Genomic DNA, 12,446 nt, shown 5'->3' on the forward strand with positions numbered 1-12,446 from the left:
CTTTATACAGATTGTTTCCAAGCCATGTAGATGATTTTTAAAATCTCATCCTCTTTGCTGCTACAGCTACTATAAATTCCACAACTGATCCGCCCCATGTAGTAATAGTGTCCCCCTATATTGCTGGCCCCAGTAGTAATAGCAACCCCTTATATTGCTGGCCCCAGTAGTAATAGTGACCCCCTATATTGGTGGCCCCACTAGTAATAGCGACTCCCTATATTGGTGGCCCCACTAGTAAAAGCGACCCCCTATATTGGTGGCCCCACTAGTAATAGCAACCCCCTATATTGGTGGCCCCACTAGTAATAGCAACCCTCTATATTGGTGGCCCTGTAAGTAATGGCAACCCCCTATATTGGTGGCCTCGGTAGTAATGGTGAGCCCCACAGTGGCCTATGTAGTAAATATTGTGGCCCCTGCAGTAATAGATGACCCCTATTGCGGCCCCGGCAGTAATAGGTGACCCCTATTGCGGCCCCAGCAGTAATAGGTGACCCCTATTGCGGCCCCAGCAGTAATAGGTGACCCCCTATTGCGGCCCCGGCAGTAATAGGTGACCCCTATTGCGGCCCCGGCAGTAATAGGTGACCCCTATTGCAGCCCCGGCAGTAATAGGTGACCCCTATTGCGGCCCTGGCAGTAATAGGTGACCCCTATTGCAGCCTCGGCAGTAATAGGTGACCCCTATTGCGGCCCTGGCAGTAATAGGTGACCCCTATTGTGGCCCCAGTAATAACAGGTGACCCCAGTAGTAATAACAAACCCTATTGCAGCCCAAGTAGTGATAGCTAAACCTATTGCGGCCCCACTACAGTGGACATGGAGACACTGACAGCGGGCCCAGCGGCAGCACATGTGGACACGGACAGCAGGGCTAGTAAAGGCAAGAGGACAGCCGACAAGAGCAGCGACTGTACAGGGGAGACGGACGGAGTTACAGCAGGGACCGCAGATGGGAGAGGACAGACGGTGGTAGCGGCCCCAGTAAAGGGGAGAGTGAGAGGGGGGAGCGGAGTTGGGAGACGACTGTCGGCCCCAGTAAAATGCAGTGTGACAGTGGGGAGCGGAGGTGGGACAGGACTGCCACTGGGAGCGAGGCCGGTGTGTTGTACTGCGCACCTGGCTTCTGTAGCAGCTGCACCTCTCTCAACGCCACCACTGCTTCCCCCGATGCCCAGGCACACAAGTTTCTGACTGCCAGGACTTGTGAACCTGATGACAAGCAGGAAGCTGGCGGCCATTCAGCATCAGCAGGAGTCAACCCCGTCTCCACCAGGACTTCCTGGTGGCGATAAAATACAATAATACCGATGTGATTTCCAGCCAGAGAGCCACAGCACCTGGTTGGGAATCACTGGTATAAGGGCTCAAGCCCTTATAGATTGTCCCAATCACGGAGGACTGGAAATGGACACTTTAATGAAACTTGGTCAAAACCTACCTTACCCAGTGAAAATGAGAAACCTCTCATAACATATGCCGGAAGTGTCCTCCACTAGTGATCAAGCATGTCTGAACCCAACGCTCCATATTGTTAGAGATGAGCGAACACCAAAATGTTCGGGTGTTCGTTATTCGTAACGAACTTCCCGTGATGCTCGAGGGTTCGTTTCGAACAACGAACCCCATTGAAGTCAATGGGCGACCAGAACATTTTTGTATTTCGCCGATGCTCGCTAAGGTTTTCATGTGTGAAAATCTGGGCAATTCAGGAAAGTGATGGGAATGACACAGTGACGGATAGGGCAGGCGAGGGGCTACATGTTGGGCTGCATCTCAAGTTCCCAGGTCCCACTATTAAGCCACAATACCGGCAAGAGTGGGCCCCCCCCCCTCCCAACAACTTTTACTTCTGAAAAGCCCTCATTAGCATGGCATACCTTTGCTAAGCACCACACTACCTCCAACAAAGCACAATCACTGCCTGCATGACACTCCACTGACACTTCTCCTGGGTTACATGCTGCCCAACCGCCCCCCCTCCCCCCCACAGCGCACACCAAAGTGTCCCTGCGCAGCCTTCAGCTGCCCCCATGCCACACCACGCTCATGTCTATTTAGAATTGCGTCTGCCATGACGAGGGACCGCAGGCACACACTGCAGAGGTTGGCACGGCTAGGCAGCGACCCTCTTTAAAAGTGGCGGAGCGATAGCCCACAATGCTGTACAGAAGCAATGAGAAATAGAATCCTGTGCCACCGCCATCAGGAGCTGCACACGTGGGCATAGCAATGGGGAACCTATGTGCCACACACTATTCATTCTGTCAAGGTGTCTGCATGCCCCAGTCAGACCGGGCTTTTTAATTCATAGACACAGGCAGGTACAACTCCCTATTGTGAAGTCCCTGTCGACCCACAGCATGGGTGGCTCCCTGGAACCCACTGGCGGTACACAGAAATATCCCATTGCATTGCCCAACACAGCTGAGGTAGTAATGTCGTGCTTAATGCAGGTGGGCTTCGGCCCACACTGCATGCCCCAGTCTGACTGGGGTTCTTTATAAGTGTACAGATGTAGTAAAAACTCTGTGTGCACCTACAGCATGGGTGGGTGCCAGGAAGCCACCGGCGGTACATAGAAATATCCCATTGCATTGCCCAACACAGCTGAGGTAGTAATGTTGTGCTTAACCCTTTCCAATCCAATTTGTATATGGTTTTCCTAGGGGGCTTACTCTTTTTCTGCTGTTATACAACGGCGCTATATGCTGGCTAAAGCCAGTACTGCATGAGCTGACACGTAGGATAGGCTCCGACAGCAGAGAGGCTGGCAATATACAGTAAGAGAACCCCGACGGACGTCTACCAACAACGGAGCTGTACAGCCTTAAACCCTAATGTCTTCACAGGTCACACAGTGGACTGGAAAGGGTTAATGCAGGTGGGCTTCGGCCCACACTGCATGCCCCAGTCAGACTGGGGTTCTTTACAAGTGGACACATGTAGGTTTAACTCCCTGTGGACCCACTGCCTGGGTGGGTGCCAGGAAGCCACCGGCGGTACATAGAAATATCCCATTGCATTGCCCAACACAGCTGAGGTAGTAATGTCGTGCGTAATACAGGTGGGCTTCGGCCCACACTGCATGCCCCAGTCAGACGGGTTCTTTAGAAGTGTACAGAAGTATTAAAAACTCAGTGTGCACCTACAGCATGGGTGGCTCCCTGGAACCCACCGGCGGTACACAAAAATATCCCATTGCATTGCCCAACACAGCTGAGGTAGTAATGTCGTGCGTAATACAGGTGGGCTTCGGCCCACACTGCATGCCCCAGTCAGACGGGTTCTTTAGAAGTGTACAGAAGTATTAAAAACTCAGTGTGCACCTACAGCATGGGTGGCTCCCTGGAACCCACCGGCGGTACACAAAAATATCCCATTGCATTGCCCAACACAGCTGAGGTAGTAATGTCGTGCGTAATGCAGGTGGGCTTCGGCCCACACTGCATGCCCCAGTCAGACTGGGGTTCTTTAGAAGTGGACACATGTAGGTTTAACTCCCTGTGGACCCACTGCCTGGGTGGGTGCCAGGAAGCCACCGGCGGTACATAGAAATATCCCATTGCATTGCCCAACACAGCTGAGGTAGTAATGTCGTGCGTAATACAGGTGGGCTTCGGCCCACACTGCATGCCCCAGTCAGACGGGTTCTTTAGAAGTGTACAGAAGTATTAAAAACTCAGTGTGCACCTACAGCATGGGTGGCTCCCTGGAACCCACCGGCGGTACACAAAAATATCCCATTGCATTGCCCAACACAGCTGAGGTAACGTCAGCTGTAATGCAGGTGGGCTAAAAATTAATTTGATTACACTGTAGGCGAGGGCCCACAAAAATTGCTGTATCAACAGTACTAATGTACATCCCAAAAATTGGCCATGGCCAGCCAAGAGGGCAGGTGAAACCCATTAATCGCTTTGGTTAATGTGGCTTAAGTGGTAACTAGGCCTGGAGGCAGCCCAGTGTAACGAAAAATTGGTTCAAGTTAAAGTTCCAATGCTTTTAAGCGCATTGAAACTTATAAAAATTGTTCAGAAAAATTATTTGAGTGAGCCTTGTGGCCCTAAGAAAAATTGCCCGTTCAGCGTGATTACGTGAGGTTTCAGGAGGAGGAGCAGGAGGAGGAGGAGGAGGAATATTAGACACAGATTGATGAAGCAGAAATGTCCCCGTTTTGGATGGTGAGAGAGAACGTAGCTTCCATCCGCGGGTGCAGCCTACGTATTGCTTACGTATCGCTGCTGTCCGCTGGTGGAGAACAGAAGTCTGGGGAAATCCAGCCTTTGTTCATCTTGATGAGTGTTAGCCTGTCGGCACTGTCGGTTGACAAGCGGCTACGCTTATCTGTGATGATTCCCCCAGCCGCACTAAACACCCTCTCCGACAAGACGCTAGCCGCAGGACAAGCAAGCACCTCCAGGGCATACAGCGCTAGTTCAGGCCACGTGTCCAGCTTCGACACCCAGTAGTTGTAGGGGGCAGAGGCGTCACCAAGGATGGTCGTGCGATCCGCTACGTACTCCCTCACCATCCTTTTGCAGTGCTCCCGCCGACTCAGCCGTGACTGGGGAGCGGTGACACAGTCTTGGTGGGGAGCCATAAAGCTGGCCAGGCCCTTAAAGACTGTTGCACTGCCTGGGATGTACATGCTGCTCGATCTACGCACATCCCCTGCAACATGGCCCTCGGAACTGCGCCTTCTGCCACTAGCGCTGTCGGCTGGGAATTTTACCATCAGCTTGTCCGCAAGGGTCCTGTGGTATAGCAACACTCTCGAACCCCTTTCCTCTTCGGGAATCAGAGTGGGCAGGTTCTCCTTATACCGTGGATCGAGCAGTGTGTACACCCAGTAATCCGTAGTGGCCAGAATGCGTGCAACGCGAGGGTCACGAGAAAGGCATCCTAACATGAAGTCAGCCATGTGTGCCAGAGTACCTGTACGCAACACATGGCTGTCTTCACTAGGAAGATCACTTTCAGGATCCTCCTCCTCCTCCTCCTCCTCAGGCCATACACGCTGAAAGGATGACAGGCAATCAGCCGGTGTACCGTCAGCAGCGGCCCAAGCTGTCTCTTCCCCCTCCTCCTCATCCTCCTCATGCTCCTCCTCCTCCTCCTGTACGCGCTGAGAAATAGACAGGAGGGTGCCCTGACTATCCAGCGGCATACTGTCTTCCCCCGCCCCCGTTTCCGAGCGCAAAGCAGCTGCCTTTATGGTTTGCAGGGAATTTCTCAAGATGCATAGCAGAGGAATGGTGACGCTAATGATTGTAGCATCGCCGCTCACCACCTGGGTAGACTCCTCAAAATTACCAAGGACATGGCAGATGTCTGCCAACCAGGCCCACTCTTCTGAAAGGAATTGAGGAGGCTGACTCCCACTGCGCCGCCCATGTTGGAGTTGGTATTCGACTATAGCTCTACGCTGTTCATAGAGCCTGGCCAACATGTGGAGCGTAGAGTTCCACCGTGTGGGCACGTCGCACAGCAGTCGGTGCACTGGCAGCTTAAAGTGATGTTGCAGGGTGCGCAGGGTGGCAGCGTCCGTGTGGGACTTGCGGAAATGTGCGCAGAGCCGGCGCGCCTTTACGAGCAGGTCTGACAAACGTGGGTAGCTTTTCAGAAACCGCTGAACCACCAAATTAAAGACGTGGGCCAGGCATGGCACGTGCGTGAGGCTGCCGAGCTGCAGAGCCGCCACCAGGTTACGGCCGTTGTCACACACGACCATGCCCGGTTGGAGGCTCAGCGGCGCAAGCCAGCGGTCGGTCTGCTGTGTCAGACCCTGCAGCAGTTCGTGGGCCGTGTGCCTCTTATCGCCTAAGCTGAGTAGTTTCAGCACGGCCTGCTGACGCTTGCCCACCGCTGTGCTGCCACACCGCGCGACACCGACTGCTGGCGACATGCTGCTGCTAACACATCTTGATTGTGAGACAGAGGAGGAGGAGGAGGAGGAGGGTGCTTTAGTGGAGGAAGCATACACCTCCGCAGATACCAGCACCGAGCTGGGGCCCGCAATTCTGGGGGTGGGTAGGACGTGAGCGGTCCCAGGCTCTGACTCTGTCCCAGCCTCCACTAAATTCACCCAATGTGCCGTCAGGGAGATGTAGTGGCCCTGCCCGCCTGTGCTTGTCCACGTGTCCGTAGTTAAGTGGACCGTGGCAGTAACCGCGTTGGTGAGGGCGCGCACAATGTTGCGGGAGACGTGGTCGTGCAGGGCTGGGACGGCACATCGGGAAAAGTAGTGGCGACTGGGAACTGAGTAGCGCGGGGCCGCCGCCTCCATGATACTTTTGAAGGACTCCGTTTCCACAACCCTATACGGCAGCATCTCAAGGCTGATGAATTTTGCGATGCGGACGGTTAACGTTTGAGCGTGCGGGTGCGTGGCGGCGTACTTGCGCTTGCGCTCGAACACTTGCGCAAGCGACGGCTGAACGGTGCGCTGAACTACACTGCTGGATGGGGCCGAGGACAGCGGAGATGAGGGTGTGGGTGCAGGCCATGAGGCGGTAGTGCCTGTGTCCTGAGAGGGGGGTTGCATCTCAGTGGCAGGTTGGGGCACAGGGGGAGAGGCAGGGGTGCAAACCAGAGGCGGTGAACGGCCTTTGTCCCACCTTGCGGGGTGCTTGGCCATCATATGTTTGCGCATGGTGGTGGTGGTGAGGCTGTTGGTGTTGGCTCCCCGGCTGAGCTTTGCGCGACAAAGGTTGCACACCACTGTTCGTCGGTCGTCAGGCGTCTCTGTGAAAAACTGCCAGACCTCAGAGCACCTCGGCCTCCGCAGGGTAGCATGGCGCGAGGGGGCGCTTTGGGAAACACTTGGTGGATTATTCGGTCTGGCCCTGCCTCTACCCCTGGCCACTGCACTGCCTCTTGCAACCTGCCCTGCTGATGCCCTTGACTCCCCCTCTGAAGACCTGTCCTCCTGAGTAAGCGTTGCACACCAGGTGGGGTCAGTCACCTCATCGTCCTGCTGCTCTTCCTCCGAATCCTCTGTGCGCTGCTCCCTGGGACTTACTGCCCTTACTACTACCTCACTGCAAGACAACTGTGTCTGATCGTCATCGTCCTCCTCACCCACAGAAAGTTGTTGAGACAGTTGGCGGAAGTCCCCAGCCTCTTCCCCCGGACCCCGGGAACTTTCGAATGGTTGGGCATCAGTGACGATAAACTCCTCTGGTGGGAGAGGAACCGCTGCTGCCCAATCTAAGCAGGGGCCCGAGAACAGTTCCTGGGAGTGTTCCCGCTCCTGAGCAGGTGTCATTGTAGGGGAGTGAGGAGGCTGGGAGGAAGGAGGAGCAGCAGACAGAGGATTCGGATTGGCAGCAGTGGACGGCGCAGAACTGCGGGTAGACGATAGGTTGCTCGAAGCACTTTCTGCCATCCAGGACAGGACCTGCTCACACTGCTCATTTTCTAATAACCGTCTCCCGCGTGGACCCATTAATTGGGCGATGAATGTGGGGACGCCAGAAACGTGCCTCTCTCCTAATCGCGCAGCAGTCGGCTGCGACACACCGGGATCAGGAGCTCGGGCTGTGCCCACACCCTGACTTGGCCCTCCGCGTCCTCGGCCGCGTCCACGTCCTCTAGGCCTACCCCTACCCCTCAGCATGCTGTATTACCAGTGATTTGATTTCACAGGCAGGAAATAAATTGGCGCAAGACTGCAGGCCAAATATAATTTTTGCCCTTTTTGGAAAACGAAAGGCCCCACTGCCTCTAGTGAATGAATTATCTAAGTTTAATAACTGTGCTGTGTCCCTGCTTATGTGTCACAGAACGTGAGGGTAGCAGAGTTATTATAACTCTTGGAGAGCAGGTATTTTTTTTCCCAATTAAGGAAAGCAAATGGCGAACCCAGCAGTAAAGCGTAGCTGGCTGCGTATGATTTAGCAATGTTTTTCACGCAGCTCACACGTCTCCACAGGCGTAAGGACGGACAGAGGCTGGACAAATAGATTTGTTTTCAGTTTTTTCCCACCAACAGGCAGCACTGCGTATATTCAATGAACCTGAGAAGTTTAATAACTGTGCTGTGTCCCTGCTAATGTGTCACAGAACGTGAGGGTAGCAGAGTTATTATAACTCTGGCAGAGCAGGTATTTTTTTTCCCAATTAAGGAAAGCAAATGGCGAACCCAGCAGTAAAGCGTAGCTGGCTGCGTATGATTTAGCAATGTTTTTCACGCAGCTCACACGTCTCCACAGGCGTAAGGACGGACAGAGGCTGGACAAATAGATTTGTTTTCAGTTTTTTCCCACCAACAGGCAGCACTGCGTATATTCTATGAATAATAACTGTGTTGTGGCCCTGCCTATACAATTCTTTCCCTGCAGTATCAATGGAGGGTGGAATGCTCTGCAGAGGCGATTTTGAGAAGCCCAAAAAAAATGCAGCACAGCCAACAGCAGCCTGGACAGTACTGCACACGGATAAATATGGCCCTAGAAAGGACCGTTGAGGTTCTTGAAGGCTACACTCACTCCTAACACTCTCCCTGCCTATGCAGCACTTCTGTCCCTAATGCCAGGTGCAACGGTCTGCAGAGGCGATTTTGAGAAAAAAAAAAAAACCCACTGCTAACAGCAGCCAACACACAGCTATCAGTGGCCCTAATAAGGACCTTTGGGGGGTCTTGAAGCCTACACTAACTACCAATTCTTTCCCTACAGCAGCTCCGGTATAAACAGCACTGTCCCTCATCTAACTCACCAGGCATCTGAGGCGAGCCGCGGGAGGGGCCGACTTTTATATTAGGCGAACACCTGATCTCGCCAGCCACTCACAGCAGGGGGGTGGTATAGGGCTTAAACGTTGCAGGGGGAAGTTGTAATGCCTTCCCTGTCTTTCAATTGGCCAGAAAAGCGCGCTAACGTCTCAGGGAAGGAAGTGAAAGTAACCAGAACACCGCATGGTGTTCGTTACGAATAACGAACATCCCGAACACCCTAATATTCGCACGAATATCAAGCTCGGACGAACGCGTTCGCTCATCTCTACATATTGTTAAACATTACGGTAAGCATGTCCGGCATTACAGCAGCAATTTCCTGTGCCATGTTCCTATTCAATTCCTGGATAGTTTGTGGCTAATTCCAGTTAACTTTCCCTTCACCAGCAGCACAGGCTCTTATTGACTACATGACTGAACCAAAACATTGACTTTCGATGTGGCATGGTGTGCCAAGCAAGAATTCTAAACTATCTGCCCAAACTAGATGTTCCGTCTCCGTTGCCGGTGACTGCCACCATGTGGATGGCAGCAGAGGGGTTAAGAAGTAATTAACAACAATGTCATCAGGGATTCCTGATTCTCATTGAGTAAGGTATATTTTCACCAAATTTGATTTAATTCGTCTTGGATTGTAGCCAATTTTTCCGGACCTCCAGTGAGTGGGATACCCTGTGTAATATGTTTTAAGTATTGTTATATAGCCGTCTGCATGAACCTCAATATAGTGCTTCCTATATATGGCAATAAGGCCATGAGGCCTTATATAGAACTTCATAAGTATTGTCATGTGAATGACTATATACTTCTCTCTATATATTGTAATATGGCCTTGTGCATAAGCTCTTTTCTACACCCTGTAATACAGCTGTAGGCTTCAGCCCTTATATAATACTTTTTAAGTATTGTAATATAGACATGTGCATGAACTTCAATAGAGTACTTTCTATGTATAAACTGACTGGTGGGGATCCAAAGCAGCAGATCCCAGCCAATCAACTATTGATGATCTATCCTAATAAAAATCCCAGACAATCCCTTTAAGGCTTCTGGCAGTACAATAGAGCTCTCAATAACTTGCCCCACTTTGTAATCATAATTAGATGATTTTCCTTGCCTATATACAGCAAAGCTGACAACTTATAGCTACAGAAAACAAGAAATATCCCTTTATTGAATCTGCTCTAGAGGCCAGTGTGAAAACTGCAATTTTCAAGTTTTTTATGTGGATACTCAATAAAAATATATATTTTTATAATTAAAACACAATTTAAAGGGTTTTTAGAAGACCCCAGTTTTGATGAGATATCCTTATCTTATCAGCGGGAGTTCACTGCTCCGATCACTAATCAGCTGTTGGAAGAGTCATGTTGCTTAGACAAGTGTTGTGGCCTCTTGGCTGCATACCAGGCACAGTGCCATATATATCATAGCAGTGTTCCTGATATAGCAGATCATTCACCTGAATGGTACTGAGCTGCTATCACGCCACATGATGGATGAATGCAACATCACATACATGAGAAGAGGACATCATGGGCAACCAAGCTCCCAAGTGGTAGACCCTCACCGATCAGATGTTGATGACCTATTTTAAGGATAGGTCATCAGTATAGGAGACCCAGAAGACCCCTTTAAATAGAATGCCATTTTCTGACTTCACATTCCCTTTAAAGTTAAAGAGTTTGTCTTATTATAGGGTTCAGCTTCCGAGATCATTGGCAGATTGGGTTGGCCCAATACCTTAACAGTCATCCGAGCCCTGTTTACCAATTTTTATACTTATCAAGCTTAAAGGTGCCATCAGTGGAACTCGAAACTCCTTGTAGGTGTTATAGGCCCCCTGATCTATACACCCATCAGTGTTCACTATGTGCAGATCAATATATGCTTGAAAACCTCCAAAGTCCGAAGCAATAGGCAGAAGTCTTGGAGATCTCATCCATCTTTCTCTTTTGCCTGTAGGGAGTCGTCACCGTATCTGATGTAATTCCCGTCCCATCACTCATAAGTTCCAGCTCCGCAACTTATCTAATGTGGAAGATGTTTGAAGAGTAAGAAAAAGGAACCTTTCTCATGTATTTCCAGCTCCCAACATTGAGTGAGAGCTTGTGACATTTGCCACACTTTGATTTCAAAGCCTTCTTTGTAAAGTCCAAACATTAGCTGGTTATTACTATGCAGAAGAATTCATCAACGTGCTAAGACTAAGGGATATCGCAAACAATATTGTCACTGTCTTTGTGCCTTGGCAAAGTAAATAGGGATAAACTTTTGGATGATGATATCAAAGGGGTTGTGCAGGATTAGAAAAAAAGTCTGATTTTTGTTTTCTTTTTACCAGATGCAGCGCCACATCTGTCCGGTGGCTGTTTTTGGTATTGCACTTAAGCCCCATTCACTTGAGTGAGGATGAGCTGCTAGACCAGGCGTGACCCATAGATAAGAGTGGCGCTATTTTTAGGAAAAAAGTACACTTTTTTTCTTTGTAATGTTGGACAACTTCTTCTTACTACTCCATCCATATTGTGCTCCGGCTTGGACTGGCCCACAGGGGTACCGGGGAATCCCCGGTGGTTGCTAATCCAGGAGTGAGTCCTGAAACAGGACTGGGCTCAAGCCGCCAAAACTTTGCATGTGTGGCGCACCACATAGTACACTCAATGTACTACGTACACATAGGAAGCATCGCCGCTAGCCGATATGTCCATATAGTAGACTGCCTAGCTTATCTACTTATATAGACGCATAGACTGGCTGAGATGACATCTACATGCATTAAGAAGCCAGTCAGTATCCTCCCTGGGCCCCATCCATCCAATGACGCTGCCGGAGGCCCCCCAATCATTTACAGCTTCTTGCTGCAGCCTGGTGATGCATGAGCACCTATGTCTGGCTTGTATGGATTAGAAGCCAACTAGTCCAAGTCAAGAACCAGGAGGCAGACTACTCAGAGGGGCCTAGGATGGAATCAGTCAGAGACAGAGGCCAAGCAGTAGACTACTACTTAAAAAAAAAAAAAGGATGTGCCCCCTTTCCTACTAGGTAATCAAATTAAATTCTTTTTCAAATTCCTGATATGCCATAAATGCCACCTCTGGGGTGTTAACCTATTACTGAACAGGATTTCCCCAATTCCTGCCTGTAGCATGCTCCATATACTTCAGTGAAAGCAGGGCTGCATACAAATATCACCATCCTTCCACTGGGTTGGAAGGGGTAACATCACTCCTTAGGAGAGCACCAAGAAGGTGAGTGAGGAGACTTATAAGGCCATCCATGCTCCTCTGGATAATATGCAAATAAGGGAGATAGAACAATACCTCTGCAGTGCCATCTATTGTATGGCAGTATTCCTCTCACTATCCAAGCCAGATCCTACAGCACACTGATGAGGGGCAAAAACCCAGAAACAGCTGTCTGTGTATGGATTCTGGCTTGGTTCTCAATTTCCCAATCATTGCTCTACAGACCTGTATAAAGGGTCAAGCATTGATTTGAAGGAATGCTGCCATCCAATAGGTGGCGCTGCAGAGGTATTGTTCCATCTCCCTTATTTGCATCCTTCCACTAACATGCATGAAGAATGCAGCAGTCAAGAATTTGAGAATGGGGTAATATTGGCATGTATCAGTACAGCGGGCCTCTGGAATTAATTTTATGGGTTGGCCGGAGCACATCAGTCAGACACTGCTGTGCTTAC

The 12,446-nt window shown here is 50.5% G+C and overlaps 1 protein-coding gene across 1 annotated transcript in view; it reads right to left on the reverse strand.

Moving 5' to 3' along the window:
- The window catches only part of OLFML2A (olfactomedin like 2A), a 92,135-nt gene that overhangs the window by 33,888 nt on the left and 45,801 nt on the right, over positions 1 to 12,446 (reverse strand). The window lies entirely within an intron of this gene.

This window comes from Eleutherodactylus coqui, chromosome 10 (genome assembly GCF_035609145.1).
Source record: "Eleutherodactylus coqui strain aEleCoq1 chromosome 10, aEleCoq1.hap1, whole genome shotgun sequence".
In the NCBI taxonomy this organism is placed as follows: Eukaryota; Metazoa; Chordata; class Amphibia; order Anura; family Eleutherodactylidae; genus Eleutherodactylus; species Eleutherodactylus coqui.